We start from the raw sequence: 16314 nt of genomic DNA on the forward strand, positions 1-16314 counted from the left end.
TGTGTGTGTGTGTGTGTGTGTCTGTGTGTGTGTGTGTGTATGTGCGCGTGCATGTGTTTGTCTGTGTTTATGAGTATCTTCCTATACATGCATGCATTAGAGAGTGAGTGTAAGTCTGGATTTCATTCAATTTCTAGAAGAGATACTCACAAATCTTAGCAATTTTAGTAAGTGGCCTTATGTTGCCTTAACATTCTTAGCTATTGTTTTTTGCACGGAGTTTGTATATTGATAAGAAACTATACCATAATTTGTTAGGAAATTTGACCAGTTATTAAGATTTGTGTTGTGTCTACACCAAACAAAAAGCTTTGGCATTTCTATGCAAGTTAAAGTCTGAGAAAGTGGTGTTTGTTTCCTATGAAATCTCATTTTTTTTCCAGGTAATGTTTACACAATATTTTGATATATATCTATATTTCTCTCTCTCTCTCTCTCTCTCTCTCTCTCTCTCTCTCTCTATATATATATATATATATATATATATATATATATGGGTTCACGTCTAAATCCCTAAACTCAAAATCTCGAAAAAAACACAGTACAGCAACACTACCTATACTGCAGCAGAACCACATACAAAAACATATTACACTTCAAGTATAGGCAGGGGGCACTTTGGTGTAGTGAAGTGCAATCTTGGAGTTGATATATTTAAGTAGCAGGGGGTTTGGGTGCACAGCCCCCCACATGGGGGGGGTGCAGGGGATGCATGCCCCCCTGCAATATGGTTTGTGTTTTATTTGTTTCAGTATGTTCTTGTTGTGGAATATGGTAAGTGTTGGTATCCTTTGTGCTTTCAGTATTTTGAGTTTTAGAGATTTTGAGCTTTGAGCTTTAGGGATTTTGGTTTTAGTATTTTGAATTTCGAGATTTTGAGAGTAGGGATTTAGAAGTGAACCCGTATATATATATATATATATATATATATATATATATATATATACATACACAAATGTAAATACAAAGTCCAAAAACCATCACGGCAAAATGCATATAACAAAATACTTAATAACTTTATATTGCAAGCATGAAAACACAAGCACTTTTGGGTAAAACCTTTTTTTTGCATCTCTCTCTCTCTCTCTCGCTATATATATATATATATATATATATATATATATATATATATATATATATATGTACATGCATGCATACATACACACACTCTCACACACACACACACACACACACACACACACACACATATATATATATATATATATATATATATATATATATATATATATATAATTGTTTAATGAAAATATATACCAGAAAAGTGGCTATAATAAAACAGCTATAGGTTTACTGAGTAGTACAACTATACAAAGGAACACACTGCATAATAATAAACTTTGGAATATTTAAAACATACCTGAATTTGCCAGGTGCACAAGACTGATGTTCTGGACACAGTAAGCTTGATAACTTGGAAATTAAATTGAAAACATAGACTTTCTTGGCAGAAAAGAACCTCATGGCCCTTGAGCCAGCACAGATGTCGTCTGCTTAACCATGCTGTGCAGATTCTCTCTTTTCTCTGGTGCTTCTGCTTATTCTGTGTCTATGTTTAAAACACCCCTATGTTTATTCTGTGTCTATGTTTAAAACACCCCTATGTTTATTCTATGTCTATGTTTAAAACACCCCTATGTTTATTCTGTGTCTATGTTTAAAACACCCCTATGTTTATTCTGTGCATGTTTAAAACACCCCAATGTTTATTCTGTGTCTATGTTTAAAACACCCCTATGTTTATTCTGTGCATGTTTAAAACACCCCTATGTTTATTCTGTGCATGTTTAAAACACCCCTATGTTTATTCTGTATCTATGTTTAAAACACCCCTATGTTTATTCTGTGTCTATGTTTAAAACACCCCTATGTTTATTCTGTGTCTATGTTTAAAACACCCCTATGTTTATTCTGTGCATGTTTAAAACACCCCTATGTTTATTCTGTGTCTATGTTTAAAACACCCCTATGTTTATTCTGTGCATGTTTAAAATACCCCTATGTTTATTCTGTGCATGTTTAAAACACCCCTATGTTTATTCTGTGTCTATGTTTAAAACACCCCTATGTTTATTCTGTGCATGTTTAAAACACCCCTATGTTTATTCTGTGCATGTTTAAAACACTCCTATGTTTATTCTGTGTCTATGTTTAAAACACCCCTATGTTTATTCTGTGTCTATGTTTAAAACACCCCTATGTTTATTCTGTGCATGTTTAAAACACCCCTATGTTTATTCTGTGTCTATGTTTAAAACACCCCTATGTTTATTCTGTGTCTATGTTTAAAACACCCCTATGTTTATTCTGTGTCTATGTTTAAAACACCCCTATGTTTATTCTGTGTCTATGTTTAAAACACCCCTATGTTTATTCTGTGTCTATGTTTAAAAACCCCTATGTTTATTCTGTGCATGTTTAAAACACCCCTATGTTTATTCTGTGTCTATGTTTAAAACACCCCTATGTTTATTCTGTGTCTATGTTTAAAACACCCCTATGTTTATTCTGTGTCTATGTTTAAAACACCCCTATGTTTATTCTGTGTCTATGTTTAAAACACCCCTATGTTTATTCTGTGTCTATGTTTAAAACACCCCTATGTTTATTCTGTGTCTATGTTTAAAACACCCCTATGTTTATTCTGTGTCTATGTTTAAAACACCCCTATGTTTATTCTGTGTCTATGTTTAAAACACCCCTATGTTTATTCTGTGTCTATGTTTAAAACACCCCTATGTTTATTCTGTGTCTATGTTTAAAACACCCCTATGTTTATTCTATGTCTATGTTTAAAACACCCCCCATGTTTATTCTGTGCATGTTTAAAACACCCCTATGTTTATTCTGTGTCTATGTTTAAAACACCCCTATGTTTATTCTATGTCTATGTTTAAAACACCCCTATGTTTATTCTGTGCATGTTTAAAACACCCCTATGTTTATTCTGTGTCTATGTTTAAAACACCCCTATGTTTATTCTGTGCATGTTTAAAACACCCCTATGTTTATTCTCTGTCTATGTTTAAAACACCCCTATGTTTATTCTGTGTCTATGTTTAAAACACCCCTAAGTTTATTCTGTTCATGTTTAAAACACCACTATGTTTATTCTGTGTCTATGTTTAAAACACCCCTATGTTTATTCTGTGTCTATGTTTAAAACACCCCTATGTTTATTCTGTGCATGTTTAAAACACCCCTATGTTTATTCTCTGTCTGTGTTTAAAACACCCCTATGTTTATTCTGTGCATGTTTAAAACACCCCTATGTTTATTCTGTGTCTATGTTTAAAACACCCCTATGTTTATTCTGTGCATTTTTAAAACACCCCTATGTTTATTCTGTGCATGTTTAAAACACCCCTATGTTTATTCTGTGTCTATGTTTAAAACACCCCTATGTTTATTCTGTGTCTATGTTTAAAACACCCCTATGTTTATTCTGTGTCTATGTTTAAAACACCCCTATGTTTATTCTGTGCATGCTTAAAACACCCCTATGTTTATTCTGTGCATGTTTAAAACACCCCTATGTTTTTTTCTGTGTATGTTTAAACCACCCCTGTGTTTATTCTGTGTCTTTGTTTAAAACACTCTTATGTTTATTCTGTGTCTATGTTTAAAACACCCCTATGTTTATTCTGTGTCTATGTTTAAAACACCCCTATGTTTATTCTGTGCATGTTTAAAACACCCCTATGTTTATTCTGTGCATGTTTAAAACACCCCTATGTTTTTTCTGTGCATGTTTAAAACACCCCTATGTTTATTCTGTGCATGTTTAAAACACCCCTATGTTTATTCTGTGCATGTTTAAAACACCCCTATGCTTATTCTGTGTCTATGTTTAAAACACCCCTATGTTTATTCTGTGCATGTTTAAAACACCCCTATGTTTATTCTGTGCATGTTTAAAACACCCCTATGTTTATTCTGTGCATGTTTAAAACACCCCTATGTTTATTCTGTGTCTATGTTTAAAACACCCCTATGTTTATTCTGTGCATGTTTAAAACACCCCTATGTTTATTCTGTGTCTATGTTTAAAACACCCTTATGTTTATTCTGTGTCTATGTTTAAAACACCCCTATGTTTTTTCTGTGCATGTTTAAAACACCCCTATGTTTATTCTGTGTCTATGTTTAAAACAACCCTATGTTTATTCTGTGTCTATGTTTAAAACACCCCTATGTTTATTCTGTGCATGTTTAAAAGCAACCATCACATTATTTCCTCCAGATGCACTGGTGAGCTATTTGAGACAGTTACTATTAAGTCACGTAAACACCATTCCTTGGAATTTCCTGATGTTTTTGCAGTTTCACTGCCTTGGCTATATTTTTTATGTTTGCAGAGGGTTTTATACCTATGTCCTACCCATTCATGTGATGTCCTGTACCTATGTAATACAACCTGTCATGCTTCTTTTCACTTTTGGAGCAGTTTTTACATATAATGATTCTCATGTCTCCCTTTATTTGCACCCAATATGTTTAGATTAGTAGTCTCTGTTACTTCAATTCACTTGACCTTATATGCTATTTTACATAAGTACCATCCCTTCAAACTGTATACTGTACTATAGATAAGGACATTGAGGTAGTGCCCATACTAACCTTCTCTTGACTGCTTATATTTGGCATGCTTAAAAGCAGAGCAGTCCTGGATCCCTTAAATGGAATGCAGACTAGGAACATTTAAGGAATGCATCATAGCAAAACTTATAAACATCAACAGAAGAAACCTTCAGTCCCTTGATCCAAATCAATTTGGCTTTTTTATAAACATTCTAGACTTATTTTTTTATATAGTTTCTGAGGCCAGGGACAAGAGTCACTCTGTCCAAACTGTTTCTCAGAAGCTGAATAACGAATCCCCCCATTCAGGCATTATGTATATACTCCCCGTGTTTAACAATGAATTTTAAATTGTTCTCACAATCAGCTTACAGAATCCTCAAAGTAAATGTTGGAGATATCTCTTCCTCATAGAAAAACTAATTACTAGCACTGAGTCACAGTGCTTTGTCCTTGGCTCTCTCCTCTTCAGCATCTACCCTTTTGATATAAAGGCAGACATCAAATGCCTACATCTAATCAGGTTGCTAATGACTGTTAACCAGGTGCTACTACAAGCTCCTGTACTGGTAGTCAGATATTCAGACAAAGGCTAGATCATGTCCGTCCCTGCTGTACTGACCACAGGGTTCGGCTTAATGCCAGTGAGGTTTTATTTTGGAAACAACATATCCCTCATTCATATCACATTAAGGATACCCTCACCCTAATTACAATGCAGTCATTACAGATCTGGCTACTTTTGTTAAAAAGAAACTGTCCTTTGGCAGTATTTCATTCATAATTTGAGCATCTTAAATGTATATACTGAAGCGTTTGCGCAATCATACTTTTCTGGTCCACAAAGATTAATAAACAAATAAATAAACAAATAAATAAATAAACAAATAAATTTAAACATAAATAAATATTCAAAAATCGTTCTTCCTGATATAAATTCCAAAGGCATTTCCTCCAGCACTATGTAAATCACAGTTCCTCTCCATACATACTGCATTAGACTTGAAATAGAATACTATGTCTCCATTAGTGTATAATTGTCAAAACACATTGCCCATCTTGAAAGGCTCCACATATTTCTAATGAAGAAAACCACTGGGCTAAGCTCCCTAAGCTCCTCTGATAGAGACCAAGTCCTCTCTATACATTCTACCTTTTACAGGCTCCTGTATGAAACCTTTGATCAGCTTTCCATGTCCTGAAATATCCTATCCTACTCAATCTCCTTCACCAATGAAAGACTAGACACACCAAATATTTCCCCCCCAAAAGCCTTAATCTTCCTTAAACCTAAATAAGACCTTCTGATGTGATAAACCTCTAACCCAAATATCTTCTATCTAAGGAAAAATGTCTCCTATATTCAAACAAAGCAACACCTTGCCTTATCAGTCTTAATCTAGTGTCACTGGCTGGATGGTTATTTATAAATTCATCCCTGTGGTGTGTAATATGGCTGCCCATGACTGGGTCAGCTAATATTTCTTACATATATTAAGCTGTAGGCTTCCTAGTGATGCTCATTGGGACCATATGCCTAGTAAAGTTTGATCAGTTTATCAACATAAATATAGTGACTTTTCCCCGAAACAATTTTCCACATTCATGATCTAAAATGTTACAGCCTAATACCCTCTTCCCCACTGAATGACTGCTAAATAGCTTGACTGTTTTAGATACAGTGTGCTACATTTATTGTGGGAGGGATTCAGTTCCCACTGAGAATAGCACTTGCATTCTAAACTGCCTTGCTTTTCACTGTTCCTGGAGTCATCAAGATCTCTATGAGATTTCCATCAATTTCCATCCAGACAGCAGACCTTAGCTTAAATTGTTCTTGTCTTGCTGTTGACGATCAGAAAGTATTCAAGTTACATTTGTATTTCATTTAGAGACACGATGAATGCAAGGCACTGGTTATATAGTTTAATTTAATTCATTTATTTGTTAATCAGAGAAGTGAACCTGAACTTTTGGAACACTATTTAATCAAGACTAAGGCCTCAGAGCAAAATAAATACAACATATAAATAATCAATTTAGACTTAAATCTATGGATCCCACACAGCAGTCTTCTACATTAAGTGGGTAATTAGAGAATGAAATAATACAGAAATAAGTGATTGGATGAATGAATAAATCAATGAATCAGAGAAAATGCAGACACAGGAAGAACATGCAAAACTCCACACATACAATGATCATTGGTGAGAAATGTGCTCTAGGTTCTGGAGCTATTATGCGAAAAGCTTGCTGTGTCAGCAGATTGCCCATATGCATTTAGATCACACAGTTCGTATGTTGACTATATGCATTTAGATCACACAGTATGTATGTTGACTATATGCATTTAGATCATGCAGTACGCATGTTGACTATATGCATTTAGATCATGCAGTATGTATGTTGACTATATGCATTTAGATCCCACAGTATGTATGAAGTGGATGCAGAATCGAGCATCTGTTACTCTGCCCACAGTAACAAGTTAATATAATATAAGGCTCAATAACATTACGTATAAGCTCCAACTTAAGTGCTGCCCTATCAATCTATACTAAATCAAAAAAATTATGCAATAAATAACATCTCATTGCCATTCAAAAACATGTACGCTGATTGGACAGCCCAATCAGCGTGCCCTTTTGCAAATCATGCATATATCAATATACCAATAGAAAAATGTCTATTCAGTGGCAAGACTTTTCAATAAGCATATGCTTAGAGGACAGATCAAAATACAAGAAAAATCAGGTACATTCTGAAAAACTAAAAAAAAGGAGTATTCCTGATTTTTCCTTGTATTTCTGCACTATCCCTCCTAAAGTCTCAGCAGACTCCCATACCACTCAATTGTCCAGATTTTCCCAGAATGCCCGTATCTTTGCCTCATAGTTTTGGTCATTTCCTCATAAATAATGTAGTTTTCTGTCAAACCACTGGGGATTGAAGTCATTAAATAATGACAGATATTTGAGATTTAGGGTTCATATAGTAATTTACACTAACACAAAACCTTCAATTCTATTAGCTTTCTAAGAGCAATAAAATACTTTTGGACATTTGTTCCCTTATTATATTGGGTTTTGTCTAGGTTTCCTGTATTAAGAGCCTGTAATGGCAGGCAAAAAAACAGCAATAGAGATTCTATTTTCTCCGTTGCTTTTCCTAAGCAGCACTGATGTACTGTGTAAGCATAGGAAGATAAGTCTCATACATTTGTGTAGTTTATCAGTAAACATGGAAGAACATGGAGGAACACTACAGTGCCATTATACAAAGACATTTAAGAAAGGTAAGCAATTTCTATTTAAATAATGTCATTGTATAACACCAAAAACCCACTCCTGGATGTAGGTATCACAGGATTTACCAATGGTTGGCCTAGTTTCATCTCTCGAGCTTTGCCCTCATGATGAAATCATGTCAACTGTGGATAAATCCAGTGACAGCCACATGCAGTTACGGGTTATTGCTAGAATATATACAGCCATTCTTCACTGTTTGGGAATACATCTGAAGAAGGCATATCTTTCTGTTAAGTCCACTGCTGATATTGTCAAGATTATCAGTGTGTATCAGTGGGTCTACTACAGATGACCAAACTTTAAAAACACCTGAAAAAAAAAAAATAAAACAAAAAAAATAAATCCTGGATGTTTTTGCAGCAAGGCAGGACCCTCTACACTCCCCCATCACACGGGCGACTGCACCCCCCCACCCCCCTGCTATTTAAATATACCAACTCTGAGATTGCACTACACCACAGAAAAGGGGCATTTTCTCATTCTGCACTGTAAGGAGATCTCCATCCATAAGGTTTGAAGTTTTAAACCTTCACTCATATAGTCTCGGCCATATGAAAGTCAATGTTTTAAAATTTTGATCATCTGTAGGGGACCTGTATCAGTGTGTATTGGAAAATGTAGCACTGTATTGATCTCCTCATCCTTATTACCAGCTTATATCAATGTGGTCATTAGTCTAGCAACAACAGTCTCACCCAGATAATGACTCTGAACTCGAACCTACCTGATCTGTTTCTCCAGCAGGTTACTCCAGCCATTTAAAATCATAGTGCACTCAAGAAAAAGCACAGTAAAACCCAAAGTATGGCTGTTGTGTATAAAAAGAACAAAGATGAAATGGAAACGCTTGTAAGTAATACTAATGCAGCATAGTTCAATAGACCAGCATTCCATAAATCACAGATCAGCAGCAGTGGTTTGTCAGTCTGGGGAATAGAACAGTCTTAGGTTGCACTAGACAGCCTAACTGTACTCCTGCAATAGACAAGTGCAGAATTTGAGTTCTGACTTACTTAGGGTAAAAGTGCCACAGACTAGCAAAATGTAAACTTCAGCATATTTCAGGGAATTGTGCTTAATGGGTCACATATTGAGGAATTGTAATTAAATGAGCTATTTATTAGCTATGATAATAAAAGGATGACAATGAGCTAATGCAAGAAAATATATGCTCCATGTCAATAAACTATGTCTTAAGCAAACACCTTATGGGGAATGATAAAGACGGTGAGTAAGGCTAATTATTGGCATGTTGGAAAAGTATTAGATTCAGTGAAGGGTGATAAATTCATCTTTGTTGCTAGAACACCTGACACAATGCAATGTGAACAGGCAAGATTTGCGATCTCAGTCACATTAAAAGCTAGAGTGCTGTGTCTAGAAATAGGACTTTCTTCTAACCATGGTAGTAATGTAAATCAATTGTAATGAAAGTAATATATTTATGTGAAGATCTAATATGATATCGTCAATATTCCACTTTTTCTTATGCAATCAAATGTCAATCCATACTGATTCATGATCAAATATTCTTTGCCTCTGCATGACAAATCCTGTATAGATTAAAACTTTCTAAGCATGTGTCAAGATAAAAGCAGTATTGTAGTACAATCCACTTTATGTTTATCTTTTGAAACAAGGCATATGTTCCTCTTCAGGACACTTGAGTGCAGTACAGTAGTATAATTCCACGTAAAATGAACTAAACAGAATGTTCATTTTTGCAATACTATGAATATGGATTATGACAGCCAGAAAAATAAGAATCAAATTTCTGCCTAATAGTTTTCATGTTGTCAACTTCCATCATACAGTCATGAACTTATAAGTAGGCATAGCATATGCAGATATAGGAACAGCACACACACATATAGGAACAACATACCCATTACCCACATATAGACACATATACGCACACACACACTTAGTCATGTTATCATGCACACATACACATCAACAAACATATGAACAGAAACACAGGCATGCATAAACATATTCATGCAGGCACAGGAAGACATGCACATAAACACATGTACAAAACACTTGATAGCATAAATTAAAAAAAACACCTAATGCAGGTGTTTCTTGTGAAATGTCTTTGATAAATCTTGGTTCATAAGTGCCTGTTTTCAGGGGCAACCAGTGAGCACTGCCTTGTTCAGTGACTAGCTCAGAGTCAACTAATAGGCAGATGAAGAATCAGGGAATCAAACCCAGGATTACAGAATGAAGCTTGATATCATGAACATAGCCTTATTCTTCTCGATTAAACTGCCAAGAAAAATTAGCTGTGCTTACATTGGGCTGAGTTTAATTGAAGTAAATATGGCACACAGGCAAAATCCGGGTCTTATGAAAATGAACCGTCTGCCATCTCTAAAATGATGGCATGTGTGTAAACATTGCAGCTGTACATATGATAAGGATGGAAACTGCAAATTTAGAAACTACTTAGCTACACAGTAGGAGAGCAGAGGAGTTTAGACATTTTGAAAAAAAGGAAAATAATTAAAATAACTAAAAATATCATGGAGAAGATAACAACAAAAATGTAAAGGCAATAATGTATATCACAGGTAAATCAAAGACATATGACTAAATAAAACACCATGCTTCTAAAAATAAAAGAAGAAATTATAAACTGGTTTGTATGAAAACCAGAAAATCAAACAGTTTGCATATGCATGATCTTGAATCCACCAGCTAGGAAGCCCACATAAACATAAGCTCCATGCAGAGTATTTTTTTTACAGAAGTAGAATATAGAGCAATTGAATGACAAAGTACAGATACAAAGAAATAAAAACTACTGTAGTTAGCTCTGATTTTTGTAGTTTTATTGTTCTTACTTGCATAGCAAACAGCACCGGAAAAAATATCCTGCACTTGTATCTACAGAAAAAGAAAAGAATGTCCATCAATATGATAGATTATGTGTTAGCAAGTATCGTTAAGTCAGTTACAGGAAGAATGAGTCCATTAAATCAGATGTCATTGTAGCAGCTACTTATTTTCCCATGAAATTTGGGGTGTATAAAACAGGCTTCTTTTTAAACCATGGAATGAACTGTGGTGCAGCTGCTGATAAAACTGTGAGATGATTTATGAAAACAAGAAGAATATTTGAATCAATGAGTGGTGACTTATACTAGGGGTGTGAGATATATTATGCAGCAGACACTTTTATTTTTGGAATATGCACTTGCAGAAGAGTTCCTTTTAACAGAAACTCTTCCCTAGTATGCAGATGACTCAACTATAGTCTGCTCTGCTCCCAACCCAGACACTCTGCAACAAGTAACCCAGACAGCATTCTTTGTAGTAGAATCCTGGCTCCACAAAAAACATCACTCTCTTAATGCCAAAAAAACTAAACTTATGCTGTTCACCCTCAAAGGGAATACTATTCTAAATAAAGAAGGTTTCAATATAATCTCACTAAACTGTACACAATTTGAACTGGTAACCAATACCAAATTACTAGGCATTATAACAGATGAAAACCTAAAGTTTGATCTGCACGTCCAATCCAGTATTAACAAAACACAAAAAACTGGGGCTACAGTATAGGCACAATAGGTTTCTCTCCTTACCAACAAAACAAGCTCTTGCCCTCACCTACCTCCTACCATCTCTAACCTAGGGTGCTCCATTGTTAAGTAATCTACAGTCTTCCTTGATATTAAAGCAAGAATCATGCTATAATAAGACTGCCAACTTCGCCAGAGGTAGTCACCACTCTTACCATCACTGCTCCGTCCCAAAGAAACTACAATGACTAGAATTCTCTCACCATCTATTTCTTATTCAACTAACCATCTCCCATAAATTCATCCATAAACCATTACATTGTCCTGCTCTAAGCTTCCTACTTTTGCCCTACTCCCCTCTTCGGCCCCTACGATCTGAGCACCAACACTTACTTCAAATCCATAAACCAAATCTATCTGCAGGAAAACTTCTATACTCCTGGACCATAGCCAGACTATGGAATAACCTCCCCTCCTCTGTATGTTGTGAACAACACCCCTCAATGCCATTACCTGACTTCCTCTATCTCAATGTCAGCCTTGCTGTTAGCCTTACAATCAACCCAACTACCCTGTATTGCACCTACCCTATCAAATCCTTTATATCTATTCTATCTCCTGTACTATCAGAGTAGTTTTATTACCAGTCTCCCTCTTATTACTAACTTTTCACCATGTCATTTTCTAAATTGCTACTGACAAATTGTACTCACTCCATTCTTATTCTTACATTTCACACAATTTATTTACTAGAGGCACAATTTTTGCACCTTTTATCTACCTGTTTTGGTGTATTATACTCATTCTTAATGTGTTCCTTTGGTTAATTTGGATCTCTTTTATCTTGTGGATTATATTATTATACTTTGTAAAGCTGCATGGAGACCCTGTTTGTCTCTCTGCTCTTTTTTGCTGTTCATATTATTATACCCTGTAAACCTGTATTTTATATTGTTATATTTGTTTTTCATTGTAAAGGAGCTTTTCTCCCCGGGCCTACAATGAAAATACGATCTTGGACAAGTGGACTTTCTCGGAAAACAAATGTCAATAAATAAATAAAAATAAAAATAAAAAGGAAGTAATACACCAGAGCAGTCTGGATAAATAACTAGTTTGAAAAGACAGTACCAATGCAGGCTTTGTAAGTCAGTCTGTATGTGTCACTGAGCATCTTCTGGGCTGCATTTGATTTACAGGATTGGCTTGATAATACTGTGCCAATAAGTTATATTTATTTTTGTGCAATATATATATATATATATATATATATATATATATATATATATATATATATATATATATATATTCACTTCATAACACTGAAAACTCAAAACATTGAAAATGAGAAAACTTCATAATTTAGAAGACCAAAACACTGAAACTTAAAACACTGAAAACTCAAAACAGTGAAACTTCAAAATCTTGAAAACTCAAAACACTGAAACACTTAGTGTAGTGAAGTACAATCTTGGAGTTGATATATATAAGTAGGAGGGGGTATGGGGGGCACAGCCCCCAACATGGGGGGGGGTGAAGGGGTGCTTGCCCCCCCTGCTTACACTTGGTGGAAAGTGCTATGATTTATGTTGTTTAAATTCAGTATATGCATGATATGTATTTTCAGTGCTTTGAGTTTCAGTGTTTTGAGTTTTCAAGATTTTGAAGTTTCAGTGTTTTGAGCTTTCAGTGTTATGAAGTGAATCCGTACACATATATATATATATATATATATATATATATATATATATATATATATAAGTATATGTATGGGAACCCTTCATTTGTTTGAACTTTCAAATGTTCGAAACTCATATGGCTGACACCATATGAGCAAATGTTTGAAAGGCCAACAAATGATAGCGGAGATCCCAGTACAGTGTGGGGCTGGGAGATTCCCCTATCCTGCACTGTAGTGCGATCTCAGATTGAGAATAGTTAAGTAGCAGGGGGTGTGGGGGTGCAGGGGGGTTTGCCTCCCTGCATAACACAGTTTTACTTTGTTTACAGGTAGGTAAATGGTGCTATTTCAGGATGTCAGTCTTTTTGAATGTCGATCATATGGTGTCGGCCATATTGAAGTCAACATTCTGAACTGTCGACATTCTGAAGTAGACCCATATGATATATACGTATATATGGGTCTACTTTAAAAGATCAAAAGCCCATAAAGCCAAACGTTATTTTGCTGAGATGAAAATAACAAAACAGAACATGCTGAACCGCGTATTTTTTCCAAGGGCAAGTAAACACTTTCCCAGTGTGGGAAATATGGTGTTTTCACCACAGTAGTGTGATTCTGCAGTTTGTATCTGTAGCTGAGGGTGGGTTTCATATAGTATGGTGTGTTTTTGTGTAGTTTTGAGCAAGTGTTTACTTCCCCTAGAAAAACTACAAGGTTTGGCATTTTCAGTTTTGTTATTTTTGTCTTGGCAAAATAACGTTTGTCTTTACTGACTTGCTGGTATTAGCAGATTGTGAAGAGTGGCAGTGAAAGGCTAAGCAACAAGGTGGGGATTATCAGGTGATATTTTTTGTCTTGGAGACCAGAATAGCACAAACTGGAAGCTATACCACTAAACAGCCTGGTCATTGCACTCTGTTCTTCACAAATATCCAATAGAAAGGAATGGTTCGGGTGTATAAACAACTAAACCAGAAAAAAGCAGATGAAGTGACAAATATATGAACTATGTTTATTGTTTTACGCACTATCATCAACAAACGAAACTGGTCTTCTTCAGAATAAACTGTTCACTCTGTTCTTTGTTTTCTTTCTAAACCACTCTTCAGGGGTAATCTTGTATCACTATAAGAAACTGGAATATTCATTTTAGTAGACAAACAGTTTTCCATTATTTCAAAGTTGTAGACTATTTAAGCAAAAGATGATATTAAAAGAAAAACGTGTATGTTGGAGGTACTAAGAAAATTGTTTTTATTTCAGTACTTTTATTGACTTCTTAAGAGGAGAGTATAGACATAAACACACATGCCTTAATTATTACAAATTACTGCTTTAAGGCAGATATTTTTTTTCTGTGATTTGTGAACAGCTGGAGGTCCGTACCTTTATTAAAGTTATTTCAGGAGGAGGCACATGTACAAAGACATTTGTAAACCAAGCTATACCTAGGCATTATGAGAGATATGCAAATTATCCCTAAAATGTTTTAGTACACTCAGTCATGAATAGACAATGACTCAGAAAGGTTTTTATTGTGGTGATTTTGCTCTGAAGTCTTCTCTTTCCGTTTTTGTTTTGTTAGTGACTCAGAAATCTTTTCTAATGCTAATACAGCCAACAAAGCCAAGTATAACAAGTTATAACCATGATTCAACCTTACTAATAATTTAAAAATCTACCTATGGTTTGAAAAAAAAAGCTTAATGCAAAGTCTCTTATGCATTTATCTTAGTTGCTTTTAATAAATAAGACAAAAACAAAGAAGCAAAAAAACTGTGCATTATAAAGATAAGGCTGAATCAGAAACATGTTGGCAAAACACTTGTATAGGAAGACACCTATAAGTCTCCCTTGACTGGGGCATTGTTCAAATATCCCATGCCTACTTACTCTGTTAACAGATAATAAATGAATAAATAAAAATTTATCTCACAATCATATAGCTATAAAAATATTTTGCATTACAAAACAAAGACTATATAGAATTAAGTAAACAAATGCAAAGAACATAGCACCTAGAAAGCCTTCAATAGCACATACATTGAAGCACAGTTTTATTTAACCTTCAGAATCATTAGTGCCTCTCTGCACTCACTTCTCATTTGAGAAATGCTGCACAAGCATCTTAAGTTATTGTAAATGTATTACTACTTTAGTTACAGTCAGCATCAGTTATCCTCTTTGCAGAACTCACATCTACCTTAGTTTTAAACATGGAGAGGTTCTGTACGTCTCAAACAAGTTGCAGTAACTGGTTCTAGGTACAGGAGCTATTTTACTGGACACTTTATCAGCAGCAGCCAAGTAAAAGACAAATCTTTTTATCCTGTGGACATTGTCACTCTAAGTTCCAGACCATAATGTGGTGTGAATGTTTTCACTTCTTGGGTTAAGGGATGCAGTGCCTTCAGTGGTAATAACGCCGACTTCAGTACAGACATGTTTCACCCTTACAAGTGCTAATCAGTATGCCATGGAATAATTACTTTTATTAAAATACTGAAGGATTTATACACAGTCACATAAGTATGTTTACAGCTCAGCTGTCTAAATACAAAAAAAAAAAAAAAAAAAAAAAAATGAAACATTAATTGCAATCATCCAGCTCTCTGGTTTGCTACGTATTACAAGAGTATTCTGTGTTTTTCAGCATGACTGTGTTAAGAAAGACATTTAGCTACTTTGTTACCATTTTATTGGCTTATTTTCTTTCTACATCTGTCCATGGTGGTGGCCAGCTGCTACTCATGTATACATCAGAGACATTAATTTCTAGCACAAAAGACAGTGGTCAGCTCAGATGTGTTTGCTGCTTTTCAAAAGAGAGAGGGAGATACATGAAATATTCCCTTCATTAGTTTCAGTATAGGCTTACTGCAAATGTCACACTGTGAATCATATTTTAAACATCAGATACTTCTATGCTTGTGATGTTGTTTATAGTTTGCACTTCAAAAAAATGTTGTGGTCTAGGTAACAATCCAGCAATCAAGTTAATCTGAATTATTAAAATGCCAGCAAATGTGGAAAAAGCAACAACGATTAACATAAATGAAATGTGGCGAGGCAGGTTAACTAACAAAAGTTTTGCACAATGCTTTTAATGGATATTGTATTCTATTTCTTCCCTAACTGTGATGCCTCCATCCTAAGTGAATGAAATATCAAAGTCATCTTTAACTGCTAAATG

At 35.0% G+C, this 16314-nt stretch overlaps 1 protein-coding gene across 1 annotated transcript in view; it reads right to left on the reverse strand.

The window, feature by feature from the left end:
• DPP6 (dipeptidyl peptidase like 6) overlaps positions 1-16314 on the reverse strand; it is a 2722860-nt gene that overhangs the window by 2259519 nt on the left and 447027 nt on the right. The gene's annotated exons all lie outside the window — the stretch shown is intronic.

The sequence above is a fragment of the Protopterus annectens genome, chromosome 3.part1 (assembly GCF_019279795.1).
Source record: "Protopterus annectens isolate FY-2018-M chromosome 3.part1, PAN1.0, whole genome shotgun sequence".
NCBI lineage: Eukaryota > Metazoa > Chordata > Ceratodontiformes > Protopteridae > Protopterus > Protopterus annectens.